This window comes from Aquarana catesbeiana, linkage group LG04, assembly GCF_042186555.1.
Source record: "Aquarana catesbeiana isolate 2022-GZ linkage group LG04, ASM4218655v1, whole genome shotgun sequence".
In the NCBI taxonomy this organism is placed as follows: Eukaryota; Metazoa; Chordata; class Amphibia; order Anura; family Ranidae; genus Aquarana; species Aquarana catesbeiana.
Window position 1 is genome coordinate 270,685,023 of NC_133327.1, and position 13,595 is coordinate 270,698,617.

Here is a 13,595-nt window from a genome sequence, read left to right on the forward strand (position 1 = left end):
GTACAAGAACATTCCACGGAGCAGAGTGAACTGGTGGCATCTGTTAAGGAACTGTCCAGTACTTTTGAATCCTTTAAGACCCTTTTTGAAGGTCTTCAGGATACCGCAGCTCCAGACTGCTCCTCCGATACAGGCAACGTTGCCAAAAACGCAGGCAATACCCTCCATTAGTGCAGGTCCATCGGTAGCCCCTAGAGAGGAGGCGGAAGGGGAACCTGTGCAACATCCGGCTCCCAAGATTCTGAGGGTGAAGCTCTGGATGGGGATTCCAGAAAGCCATCCCGATGCAAGCTCTCATTAGAGGCCGACCATCTTTTAGGGGCCATTTATACCACACTAGGGATATCAACAGAGAAGTAACCACTATCCTTGTATGATCAGATATATGAAGGCTTAGGGGAACAGGAAAAGAAGAATTTTCCTGTTCATGAGGTCTTAATAGAGGCTATTAAGAAAGAATGTCAGGAACCTGAGAGAGAACCATTTTTTTTTTTTTTTTTTTTTTTTTTTTTTTTTCCCCTAAAGCCTTAAAAAGACGGTTTCCCCTTTCAGAGGATCCGGCATCAGTATGGAGCAAAACTCCAAAATTAGATGCAGCATTCTCACAGGTGTCAAGGCACACGGACTTGGCATTTGAGGATATGGGGGTCCTATCCGAGGCGATGGATAAAAGGATGGACGCCTTATTAAAGAAGTCATGGGACTCAACAGTGGGCAGTCTAAAACCAGCTATGGCGGTCACAGTGGTGGCTAGGAACGTAGAGTTCTGGTTAAACCAAATACAGGCTCACATTGAAGAGGGAAATGCAAAAGAGCAGATCCTATCTTCCTTTCCCACACTCCTGCCAGGCGTTGCATATATTGCAAACGCTGCAGCAGAATTGGCTCGGATGGCAGCCAGATCCTCCGCACTAGCAAATTCCACAAGAAGGGCCCTATGGCTAAAGACATGGCAGGGAGGCTGCGCGTCCAAAGCCAAACTTTGCGGGATTCCCTTTACAGGGGACCTGCTATTCGGGCCAGGGTTGGAGAAAGTGCTGGACCGTACAGCAGGTAGGAAGAAAGTGTTTCCATTTAAAACGTAAAGCAAATTGGAGTCAACCACAACAGAATGAAAGGAGACAAAGAGGGGACACAAAGTCCTGCTTTTCAACACCCAAGGTGGATAACCAGAGAAAAACCTGGGTTCAGAGAGGGAAAGGCAAAGGGGGAGCGATTTTTCATCCTGATCAAACCCACAAAAAATGACAAAGTAGTCACAGTGGGAGGAAGACTGGGGGCCTTCCTCCCGCAATGGGAAGGAATATCCTCCAATTGATTTGTTCTAAGAACAATAAAGGAAGGGTATCATCTAGAGTTTTCAAGATCACCCCCAAACAGGTTATACATCACCAAACTTCCAAAGAACAAGGAGAAGGCCAGAGGGTTAATGAGATCCATAAAGGAGCTCAAAGAACAAAGGGTAATCGTCAAGGTTTCAAGTAGGAGAGAGGGCAGGGTTTCTACTCCCACATATTTGGAGTCTGAAAATCCTCAGGAAAGGTCAGACCGATCCTCAAACCTCTAAATATGTCCAAAACCTACGAGAAGTTCAGAATGGATTCCATATATTCAGTAAAGGCGCTATTACCGCCAAACTGTTATGGTTTCCCTAGACTTAAAAGACGCGTACCTCCACATCCCGATACACCAGGATTGTCAGAAATTCCTAAGATTAGCGATCGAGACAGAAGAGGGAATCATGCATCTTCAATTTCAGGCTCTACCCCTTTGGCCTCTCCTCGCCCAGAATTTTTACAAAGATTCTGGCCGAAGCTCTGGCACCATTGCGGGTCAAAGGCATATCTATCATTGCCTATCTAAACGACCTTCTGTTTGCAGATATGCCCAGGAAGTTACTAGAAAACCTCAAATATACGTAGACGTTCTTAGAAAGTCTAGGTTGGCTAATAAATTTAGGAAAATCCAATCTACAACTCACGCAACAAATAATATACCTGGGATATATCATAGACTCAACTCAACAGAGGGTGTTCCTACCCAAAGAAAAAATAGAGAAAATTCAAAGGGAAGTAAGCATTATGCAGACCAACTTACTATGTGCCATAAGGCAAATAATGTCAACGTTGGGGCTATTAACATCTGCAATCCCAGCGATACAGTGGGCAGGCCTGCATTTGCGGCCACTGCAGATGTTCCTGTTAAAGATATGGGACCACAAGCAGGAGGCCTTAGATACCAAGGTTCTCATACCAGCAAAGGTAAAAAGAACCTTGTGGTGGTGGAGGAGAACCGAGAACGTGAACAGAGGACGGCTGTGGAGCCTACCCATTTCCCGAATCTTAACCACAGACGCAAGCGGCGTAGGGTGGGGAGCACATCTAGGCTCTCAGATAACACAAGGGACTTGGGAAAAAGAGGAGAGGATGAGATCATCCAACTGGAAGGAATTAAGAGCAGTAGGGTATGCACTTCAAACCTTCCAGAAAGAGTTAAGAGGTCATCATGTGCAGGTCAGGTCCAACAACTCGTCAGTGATGACGTACATAAACAAACGGGGGAACAAGAAGTGGAACCCTGTGGACTTTAGCAGAGGAAATCTTGAAATGGGGAGAGGAAAACATACTCTCATTATCAGCAGTCCACTTGAAAGCGGATTTAAACAAAGTGGCAGATTTCCTCAGCAGGAAAAAAGTGAGAGAAGGCGAATGGGTATTAAAACAGGAGGTATTCGAGCAGATTTCTCAGAAATGGGGAATACCTCAGGTGGACTTCTTTACCTCAAAGGAAAACAGGAAAGTCAGAGCGTTCTCCCTGAAAAGAGAGGATGGAGCGATCGGGGTAGATGAGTTAGCACAGAGGTTGGCATTTAACAGATGCTATGCCTCTCCCCCCCCCCCCCCCAGAACTACTACCAACAGTAATAAGGAAATTACGTACAGAGAATACAACACTTATTCTCATAGCACCTCACTGGCCCAGGAGACCGTGGTTCTCTATGCTCAAGGAACTCGCGGTGGAACCCCCCTGGTTATTACTGATCCAGGAAGATCTACTCTCCCAGGGCCCAGTACACTGCTCCCAAGTGGAAAGGTGGAACTTGGCAGCATGGTGTCTGAGGAGCAGCTGCTGGAAGCTAAAGGTTTCTCAGGCCGTCTAATAGATAGACTGCTGAAGTTTAAACACGTAACATCTACCAGAAGGTATGGAAGTGCTTCAACAGATGGTGCACAGACAATAATTTCAATACACAGAGCTTAGTGGCAGTCTTAGAGTTCCTACAGAGCGGGATAGACAAAGGACTAAGCACGTTAAAGAGTCAAGTGTCAGCACTTTCGGTTTACCAGGAAAAGAGATTAACATCTGATCCGTGGGTAATCAGACTCTTTAGATCTGTGAGCAGACAAAGACCGATACAAGGTACAGTCTTTCCAAAGTGGGATCTGTCATTAGTGCTGCAAACTATGACAGCAGACCCCTTTGAACCATTAGATAATTGCAACCTGAAGATGCTGACGCTTAAAGCAGTCTTTCTGGTGGCAATTACTACAGCCAAAAGGGTCTGTGAGATAGAGGCCCTATCAATCAGACCCCCCTTTTGTCAGATTTTTCCAGATCGCATAATCTTTAAAATGGATCCGGGATTTCTGCCTAAAGTGGCCTCGAAATTCCACAGGGGCCAGGAAATTGTGTTACCTTCATTTTGCCAAAATCCCTCTAAGGAACAAGAGGTAAAGTTTCATAGTTTAGACGTCAGGAGATGCGTCTTACATTATTTAGAAGCAACAAAAGATATTAGGAAGACGGATTCTTTATTTTAAATTCTGGAGTGAAGAAAGGGCACAAGGGCTCAAAGAAGCCATTGAACAGGCTTATGAGTTAAGAGGCATGCAGATCCCAGAGGGTAGCAGGGCACACTCTACAAGGGCAATGGCAGCGTCGCAGGCAGAGAGAGCTGGAGCAACTCCGGAACAGATTTGTAAAGCGGCAACCTGGTCCAGCTTTGCCACCTTTGTAAGACACTATAGAGTGGATCTTTGGGCGGCTAAAGATCAGACCTTTGGACGCAAGGTCTTACAAGCCGTGGTCCCGCCCTAGGGGTAAGTGCTCGTTTATCCTCAGGTGGCTGTCCTGAAAGACGATTAGGGGAAAAACAAAGTTATTTACCGGTAACTTTCTTTCCCGGAGTCTTTCAGGACAGCCGGGTACCCACCCAAGTGTGTATTAAGACATGAGGATTTCCTTACAGGAAATGTGATATAGTTAATTATGTGTATCATATGTTCTTGTGTCTCCCCAGCGGACTGGAGGTGCTCTTTAAAGAACTGAGGAGCCAGCAGGGGAGGAGGAAATTTATAGATTTTACACCGAGTAAATTGATATCTAAAATGTCACACAATGAAATAGTGCACCCTTGTGGAATGGCAACAAACTACGGTACTTAAAAATCTCCATAGGTGACACGTCAAAAATGTTTACAGGATGCCTGTTAAAGTCCCATACACACTATCAGATTTTCTGCTGATTTTTGCCTTCAGATTTACCAAAACCATATAATATGAGGTCAAACCTTAGGAGTTCCAATTTGTATGCAATCAGGCAGGCCCTTGCACTACATGGTTTTGGTAAATCTGAAGACAAAAATTTAGCAGAAAATCTGATAGTGTGTATGGGGCTTTAGAGTTAGAGGAGGTCTAGCGCTAGCATTGCGCTAACGTTCGTGCCACTACCTCATGTGTATTGCTTATACTATTTACGTATGCGTGCACAACTTGTGTACGCGTTTGCTTCTGCATATGAGCACAGAGGTGGGGATGATAAAAAAAATATATATTTTTGCACTTTTTTTTTTTTCTTTTATTGCTCTTGCAAGGAATGTAAACATCCATGTAATAGAAATAAGGATTACTACTACTACTACTTTGTGTAGAGATTTGGGGTCAAAGACCCCAAGTTTCTCTTGCTTAAAAAAAAGGTGTTTACTTCCCGCCTGGACCGGAAGTGATGTCGTGACTTTGCTTCAGTCCTACGAGGCCATAAGGGCGATCAAAGAATAGTCTTGGACACATCTGGGACCAGCTGATTGCACCATTGGATTGTTTCATGCTGAGCTGACAAGTGGTAAGTTTAAGAAACCTAGGTGGGGCGGCATCCCCTCTCACCACTTTTGAAAGTGTTCAGAATGATTTCATGAGGAAGTCCACTGTAAAAAAAATACTGGGGTTATGGTTGTCTTCAGCTATAATCCTGGTAAACCACTTCAAAGCCACAACGTGTGTCTGTATATAAGTATTATGATCTTAAAGTGATTAAGGCAGTTCCATATGCCTGATTTAACTCCAGATCATGGCAACTGAACATTCCTGCAGCATCAAGCAAGAGGGTGCAGTGTCTGTATGGTCCTCATCAGTATTCCCACTCACCTAAAGTATCATCAGTTCTCCACAAACCCTGTCCAATGACATTCTCGCAGTTGGCTTTTAACACCTGCAGTACGCTGTGAATAAAGTGTTTGATAAAGTCTTACTATGAAATTTGGTACAGCAGTATATGGTGACCTAGTCAGAGATGGCTGTTGACCCCTTCTGACCTGCACTAATCAGTGGGTAACCTTGTTTATAATGTACTTCTATATTCTGCCTGTATAGAGGCAAATGGACTGCCCTTAACCCCTCCTGCTAGTCAATGAATGCTCTGTGACTAACTTGTTAGTAAGGTCTCACTATGTACTGTTGTACAGTGGCTTTTGGTGAGCTAGTTGCAAACAACCTTAAATTCTCCTGCTCGGCAGTGGTCTATGAGTACTATTGGTCTTTCTCACTATGTACTGTTTGGTTCACCATAGGCCACTGTTCAGTCACACATGGCCAATAACCCCCCCCTAGCTAGTGAGCTATGAATGTTTAAGAAAAAAAAGAATGTCTCAATATGTATTGTGATCCAGTAGCTTCTAGTGATCTAGTCATGCATAGCTTTTAACCACTCCTGCTCTGCTGTAGCTTGTGACTAACGTCTTGTATACTGTTTGTACAGGGGACTATGGCCATACATTACCGTGCAAACATTTTAGGCAAGTGTGAAGAAGGAATACTTTCAAAAACATATATATTTGAATTGTTTATTTTTAACAAATTCCAAATCAATCTTCTTTGCACTGAAGATAGTTCTCAATGACAATGGCTGTAGGTTTGGGGTCGTCCTGCTGCAGAATAAATTTGGGGCCCATTGTGTGCTTCCTTGACGGTATGGCATGATGGCTAAATATCTGCCTGTAATTCTCAGTTCTAAGGGCTGTAGATGCAGTGGTCGGCCAAGGAAACTTAATGTAGCAGACGAAAGACACATCATGCTTGCCTTCAACATCGAAGGATGTTTAGCAGTGCCCTCAGCACAGAACTGGTAGAAACCAGTGGGACTTGGATACATCCAGCTATTGTCCGGCCAGAAGCGGTCTTCATGGAGGAATTGCGGCCAAAAAGCCATACCTTCCATGTGGAAAAAAGGCTAAACGGCTCATCTATGTACCAAACCAGGAAGTGAAGTGCATAAAAATGGCAGAAGGTCCTCTGGACTGATGAGTCAATATTTGGATATAGTAGTAGGCAGTTTGTTGCTGGAGAGCGACACAATAATGAGTGTGTGCAGGCAACAGTGAAGCATGGTGGAGGTTCCTTGCAAGAGTGGGGCTGCATTTGTGCAAACTGAGTTGGAGATTTGGTCAGGATCAATGGTATCCTTAATGCTGAGAATTACAGGCAGAAACTTATCCATCATGCCATACCATCAGGGAGTCGTGATTGGCTCTAAATTTATTCTGCAGCAGGACAACAACCCCAAACATACAGCCAATGCCATTAAGGACTTCAGAGTAAAGAAGTACAAAGAGTCCTGGAAGTGATGGTTTGACCCCCCACCACCACCACCAACAGAGCCCTGACACAGCCTACATCCACAGAAGATCAGTTAGTCCTCCAAGTTATTTGGAACAACCTACCTGCTGAGTTCCTTAAAAAACTGTGTGTACATAGAAGAATTTTTTTGAACCCTGGGAAAACATTTTCCTTTGCCCCCCCCCCCCCCCATGCAATTTCGCTCTGCACCTGCTCTGAGGCATACAATAAATAGCAGCTAGACTCAAAAATCAGTTTAGTGAATCAGGCAGCGATTGTGATTGGTCGCCAGAGGTTACAGTATATCATTACTGCTTACTGACTGGCTGCTAGAGTTTGCAGCACACAGTATGGCTCACTTATTATTTGTTAGAGCAAGGGTCGTCAAACCCCCAAGCTGTGGCCTTTCTGCGGGCGGCCAGCATGAGATATGCGGGCATAAGAGAGCCGGGCGGGCCGCATGAGACAGCCACGCGGTGGATGGAAGAAGCGAGCTGAGTGAGATGACATCATCTCTCTCTGCACCCCGCATCACTGCTCTTCCGCTCTCGCAGTCAGTGTCCTGTCAGCCTCAGTGTCGGAGGTTCGGCGGGGAGCAGAGAGATGACATCTCTCACTGCCCACCCTGCATCACCGCTCTCCTGCCTTAATTCGGAACCCACCACTTCCCAGAGGCCTGCCTCTTGCTAAATGGACCAGTGCTGCCACCAATGCAGTGGTGGCAGGCAGCGTGGCAAGTGACATTCCGCATCTGGTGACAGGCAACGTGGCAAGTGACATGCCGCATATGGTGACAGGCAACTTGGCACGTGGCGTGGCAAGTGACATTCTGCATCTGGTGACAGGCAACGTCGCAGGTTTCCGTGGCAATTGACATTCCACATCTGGTGACAGGGACAGGCAACGTGGCAAGTGACAATCCACATCTTGTGGCAGGTGACATTCCGCATGTGGTGACAGGCAACGTGGCAGGTGACAGTGGCAAGTGACACGCTCAGGGCTCCCACTGATTCTGCATTATGGTGAGTTGAACTTTTTCATTTATCACTACAATGTAATAATAGAAAGAATGTGATTCAATCACCCCGACACCATATCAAACATGGTGCCGTGATGATTGAAGCGCTAACACCAGCCATTGCCCACGAAAAATCGTACACCCCTCGCGTGACACCCCCCCCCCCCCCCCCAGTCCTTGGCACAATTTTCTTCCACGCAGCCGGTGCCAAAAAGGTTGGTGACCACTGTGCTAGAGGATACAGCATGACTTCTGCTTGTTCATTGGTTGCTAGCGATTACTGTACATCAATACTACTCACTGATTGGTTGCTAGAGGTTACTGGACATTCTTACCACTCACTAGTTGGTTGCTAGAGGTTACTGCACATTATTTACTGCTCATTGGTTGCTAGAGGTTACCGCATGTCCTTACCGCTCAATGCTTGGTTGCAAGAGGTTAGTGCACATCATTACTGCTCACACATTGGTTGCTAAAGGTTACAGTGCTGGGGGGGTTGATGGATCAGTGGCAGTGGTGGGGGGATGGGATTAGTTAGGAGGTAGTAAGTACACTTTGGCAAATTCTGAATCATGTAGAGCAAAGCTGGAAATCTTTGGCAAGTATATGGTGGGGGATTCTACACTGACCGCCAATGTGATGGGGAATATACAATGACCAGCAATGTCACGGGGGGGGGGTGGATTTACACTGACCACCATGTAACAGGGGATTTTATGCCTACCAACAATATAAAGAGGGATTTCTACACTGACACCAATATAATAGGAGCATTTACACCTACCACCACTAGTGTAGGGGGGAATATACAGACCTCCATGTAAGGGAGAATTTACACTGACAACGATTGTTCAGGAGATTTGTACTGACCACCAATGTAAGGTGACACTTCTACACCGACCACCAATGTTAGGGGGGATTTACTTTGACCACCATTATAAAGGTTGATTTACACTGACCACCAATGTAAGGGCAATTCTGCCCTCACCACCAATGTAAAGGGAAATGTACACTGATCCCAAATGTAATGAAGAATTTACACTGACAATGTAATGGGGGATTTTACATGTACAACCAATAAAGGGGGATTTCTACAATGGTCACCAATGTAAGGGGGGATTTACACTCACCACCAATTTAAGGGGGGCTTCTACATGGACCACCAATGAAAGGGAGGATTTGAAACTGACCACAAATGCAAGTTTGGATTTTTTTTACTTATTACCAATACAAAGAAGAGATTCTACACCGACCACTATTGTAATTGGCATTTACACTGACCACCAATGTAACAGGGGCATTTACAGTAACCACCAATGTAAGGAGGGATTTACACAGACCACCAATGTAAGGGGCAATTTGCTTACCTTCGCAAAACAGGCTGATGTTAGGCTTAATGACCATAGTTGTAGGCAGGACTTTCAAGCATGCACCTTTACCTCCACAGTGGGCAGTATTCAGCAGATGTGATGGTGGATATGACCTCAGGGGGGCATGCTATACATATGAATGCCTCCTCTATTTACATATCAATGGCATAGATCCGCGGCTATTTACATAATAATGCTGCCGCTATTTACATATCAATTCAGGTTATTTACATGTAAACACAGGATCTGCAGGTGAGTCATCTGTACACAGCAATAGGGCAAAGCTGGGCAGCATTAGTAACAGAATTTCACACTGAGATATCGGGACACAGCACGGAACTAAAACTTCAAGGGAATTTAAACTGGGAGAGTTGGCAAGTATGGGACAGCTGCTTTGGGCCCCAAAACAATGATGGGGCCCAGGGCAGCTGCCCTTTTTGTCCTGCCTAAAAGAAGGCCCTGAATACAGCACTATGCTACTTTATCTGGCAATAGCTCGGTCATGCAACACTGTACCCAAATTAAATATATATTTTTTTTTTCACACAGACAGCTTTCTTTTGGTGGTATGTAATCACCACTCAGTTTTTTATTTTTTGCTGTACAAATGAAAAACTATAGGAAATTTTGAAAAAAAAAAAGTTTCTTTTCATACATCAGGGGACACAGAGCCATAGTAGTTACTATGTGGGTTATAGGACACCTTCAGGTGATGGACACTGGCACGCCCTAAATTAAAAAGTGCACTCCCTATATAACCCCTCCCCCTACTTGGGAGTACCTCAGTTTTTTCGCCAGTGTCTAAGGTGTTGGTCATGAGTAAAGATGTGCTGTGCTGAGCTCCAGTGGAGCAATCCTTGCTGGGGCTAGCCATGCTGACCGGATCCATTCAAAGTGTCTTTTTTTTGGGCCATATGGAATGGTACTCTGGCCTCCAATCCGAAGAAACAAGGTTTTGCCTGTGAATGCTTCTCTTTTTAGAGAGCTGAACCCTGGGATCCAGTACATTTGGTAGTAAGGCCATAAAGTTTTACTGGCAGGGTGCTATTGCAGGTCCAAGATAGCTCCCTAGCTCCTGAAGGTTTAACGGAACCCAAAACCGTGAAGGGTGAAGATTGGGTCTGTTGGTTTACCACAGAAAACCCTGCGGCGGGGAAAGTTAAGTGGAGTTTTCTAAGAAATCCCTTTGAATTTTCTTATGAAGGTCTCCTTTAAGAAATAATATTGTCATGCCTATGTGTCACCACTGGGGGCTGTATTGAGCATTCACTGCCTCACGCTTAGAGAGCGTGCTGTGTCAGGAGAGCTGAGATGCTTCTTCCTCCAAGCAGACAACGGGACCTCTGGTAAGCTTGGGGGGGGAGTCTTCTCCACACCAATCGCCCCCCTGTGATGATTGTCTTCCCCCTCTCCTTGGGGGAAGAAGCGCTTTAGGTTTTTAAAAAAAAAAAAAAAAACTGGTGCGATCAGTGCACTGCTAGGCGGCTTACAAGACCCCCCTGTGCCATGCTGTTTCATCCCGTGGATCCCAGGGATCGTGAGCACGCCGCCCGTGCGGGAAATGCTTCTTTTTTTTAAAAAAAGGTAATGGGAAAGCCGTGGCTAACGCAGGGGGGGCGGGGCTAAGCGCGGTGTTGGGGTCCTCAGACGTCCAAGCACGAGGAGGCATGGTTTAAAGGCTCCATATCTATTGTTGCAGCTGTGAAGGGACACAGGAGCAAAGTGGCATTAGAGGTTGGTGACACAGGCATTCCTTTGGCACATTTACTATTGCATCAGGCTGGGCATTGATAAACAGCAGCAGAGCTGGACTATCGCTCAAGCAGTGCATGCGATTTCTTCTGATGGTACCTCTGCTGTGTGCATCGGGCTAAGGTCAGAAGGGGGATTAAAACACCCCCAAAAATAGAGCTAAAGGAGTCCCCCTCTAGCTCTGGTAAGCCTACTCATATCTACAGATGGCATCCTCCCCTGAAAGGGAGTGACTGGTTAGAGTGCGCATCAGGGGCATGAAATGTTTTCAACACTGCAGTCCCTGCGTATTTTACCAAAGGTTCTTTTTTCCCTCAGCCATGAAGGGTTTAAAAAAAAAAAAAAAAAGTTTAGCGACTTTAATCGCTCAGATTCTCTTTCATTGCCCAGGGCCCTCAAACGGGGGAACTAGGGGTGGGAGAAGACAAATCCACTCAGGGGACCGTGGTGAGGCTGATGACTCCTCTTCTTAGGTGTCAAATGTGGGAGAACCAGCTGGTTTCAATATCTTGCTGAATGGTCCACTCCTTTTATGCTCCCTTGGGTTCGTTAAAGCCTCCTCAGACTGTGCATGATTTTTTCTCTCCATTTATTGTTGGAAAAGCCTTTTTTGTATCTGAGAAGATTTCCCAGACATATGTTATTATACGAGATTATTATTATACGAGATTTATATAGCGCCAACAGTTTACTCAGCGCTTTACAATGTATAAGGGGGGACAACACAATTACAGTACAGTTCAATACAAAAGGTACAGGAGGGTCCTGCTCGTAGAGCTTACATTCTAAAGGGAGGGGGTGGTGGTACAAAAGGTAATAGCTGCAAAGAATGATTTGATGGGGGTGGCTCAGGCACAGTTATGTGGGTGTGGGATAGGCCTCCCTGAATAAATGAGTTTTCAGGGATCTCCTAAAGGTGGACAGGGTAGGGGCTGATATGTTATTGTATATGTTATTTTCCTCCTAGTTAAGTTTTTACACTTTATCCTATGGTGGAGGAAATTCACTAAGTACGGTATACTAGCAATTAACGCAGTATATCCTCTGTGAATAAGAGCTGTTATTCAGCAGACAATATTCAAATGCTTAGGCATCCGACTAATAAAGTTGGAATTCCTGTTGAAAAAAAAACAAAAAACTTTTTTCTCTGGCAGATTGAGCAGCCTGGCTGACAGTAATTACTTAATCGTTGTGAGGCCAGTTTAACAGGTGTTCTAGGATCCTGCTCAGCAGCCCCAGAATTCTGGCAGCTTTATGCTTGCAATAATGGCTTGTGAGTTCCTTTTGTAGAACTTCCACAAGGTTCTCAGGCAGGTGATGGCTTATAAACTAGTCAAACGCACAACTGCTGAGATGCCTATGGCGGTTTGTACCTGTACAGCCTGGGAATACCAGGTGCTATACACGGTTCTGTGCACATTGTTGCTAAACGCATGAGTGCAGGAACGCACATCAGCGGAGGATAAACTTCCTTTCACCATGCAGAAACTCCTGGCTAGTCTTCCTTTTGCAGTAGAACAGCTAATTGAGGTTGTTTGGATAATTCATCCAAAGAAATTCTAGTGGGAAAATTACCCCCTTTTTTTCATTTAAGTAAGGGAGTAAATACACTTTCATTTTTAAAAGCTCCTTCTTTTGTGCCAGGGGCTTCAGCCTCCAGGCAGTCACGATGGCTTCCGCCATCAGGTTCAGTAGGTAATCCTCAGGGTTAACCCCAGGGACAAAAAGAGGGCTTGGGGAGGAAAACCTATAAGATACTGTAGCCTCCTTATCAGGAGGCGTCCCGCTAGCTCAATAGGGGGAATTCTTCTGCAGTTCTCATGGATCTGACAGGAAGACGAATGAGGGGCCTCCTTACTAGCTCCAATCTGGAGTTCCAAGAGTTCCTGTCTCCTCGTTTTTTCTCAAATCAAACGTTCCTAAGGATCCTGAGATCCTTCGCATGGAATTTATCCGATCAGTAGTCTCCTTCCTACAAGGGGGAGAACTTCTGGTGTCTATCGACATCAAGGATGCTTATCTCCATGTGCCGATCTTCCCCGCTCACCAGAAATTTCTACGCTTCGAGGTAGAAAATCTTCATTTCCAGTTTCTAGCTCTACCTTTTTGGGCTAGCTACTGCACTTCAAGTGTGTATAAAGATCCTGACTCCTCCTTTAGCCAGGTTAAGGGCTCAACGATACTAGCCTACTTAGATGATCTACTCTTGATAAGTCAATCGGTAGCCCGTGTAAACCAAGGTCTGGTTACCTCGGTCAGCTACCTGGAATACTTGGGTTGGATCCTCAACCTAGTAAGATCCTCCTTAAAACCATCAAGGAGATTGCAGTACTTAGGGCTGATTATAGATACAGTCCATTAAGGGGTATTTTTACCCCAGGAAAGAATTGGTTCCTTAAAGGAACTGATTTGGTGGGTCAAAACAAAGAAAAATCCTTCTATTTTATCTTTGCATGTGGTTTTTTTGGGAAAGATGGTGGCTTCTTCGAGGTTGTTCATTATGCGCAGTTCCATTCAAGACTGCTGCAAAACAGTATCCTGTCAACTTGGAACAAGAAGATCCAA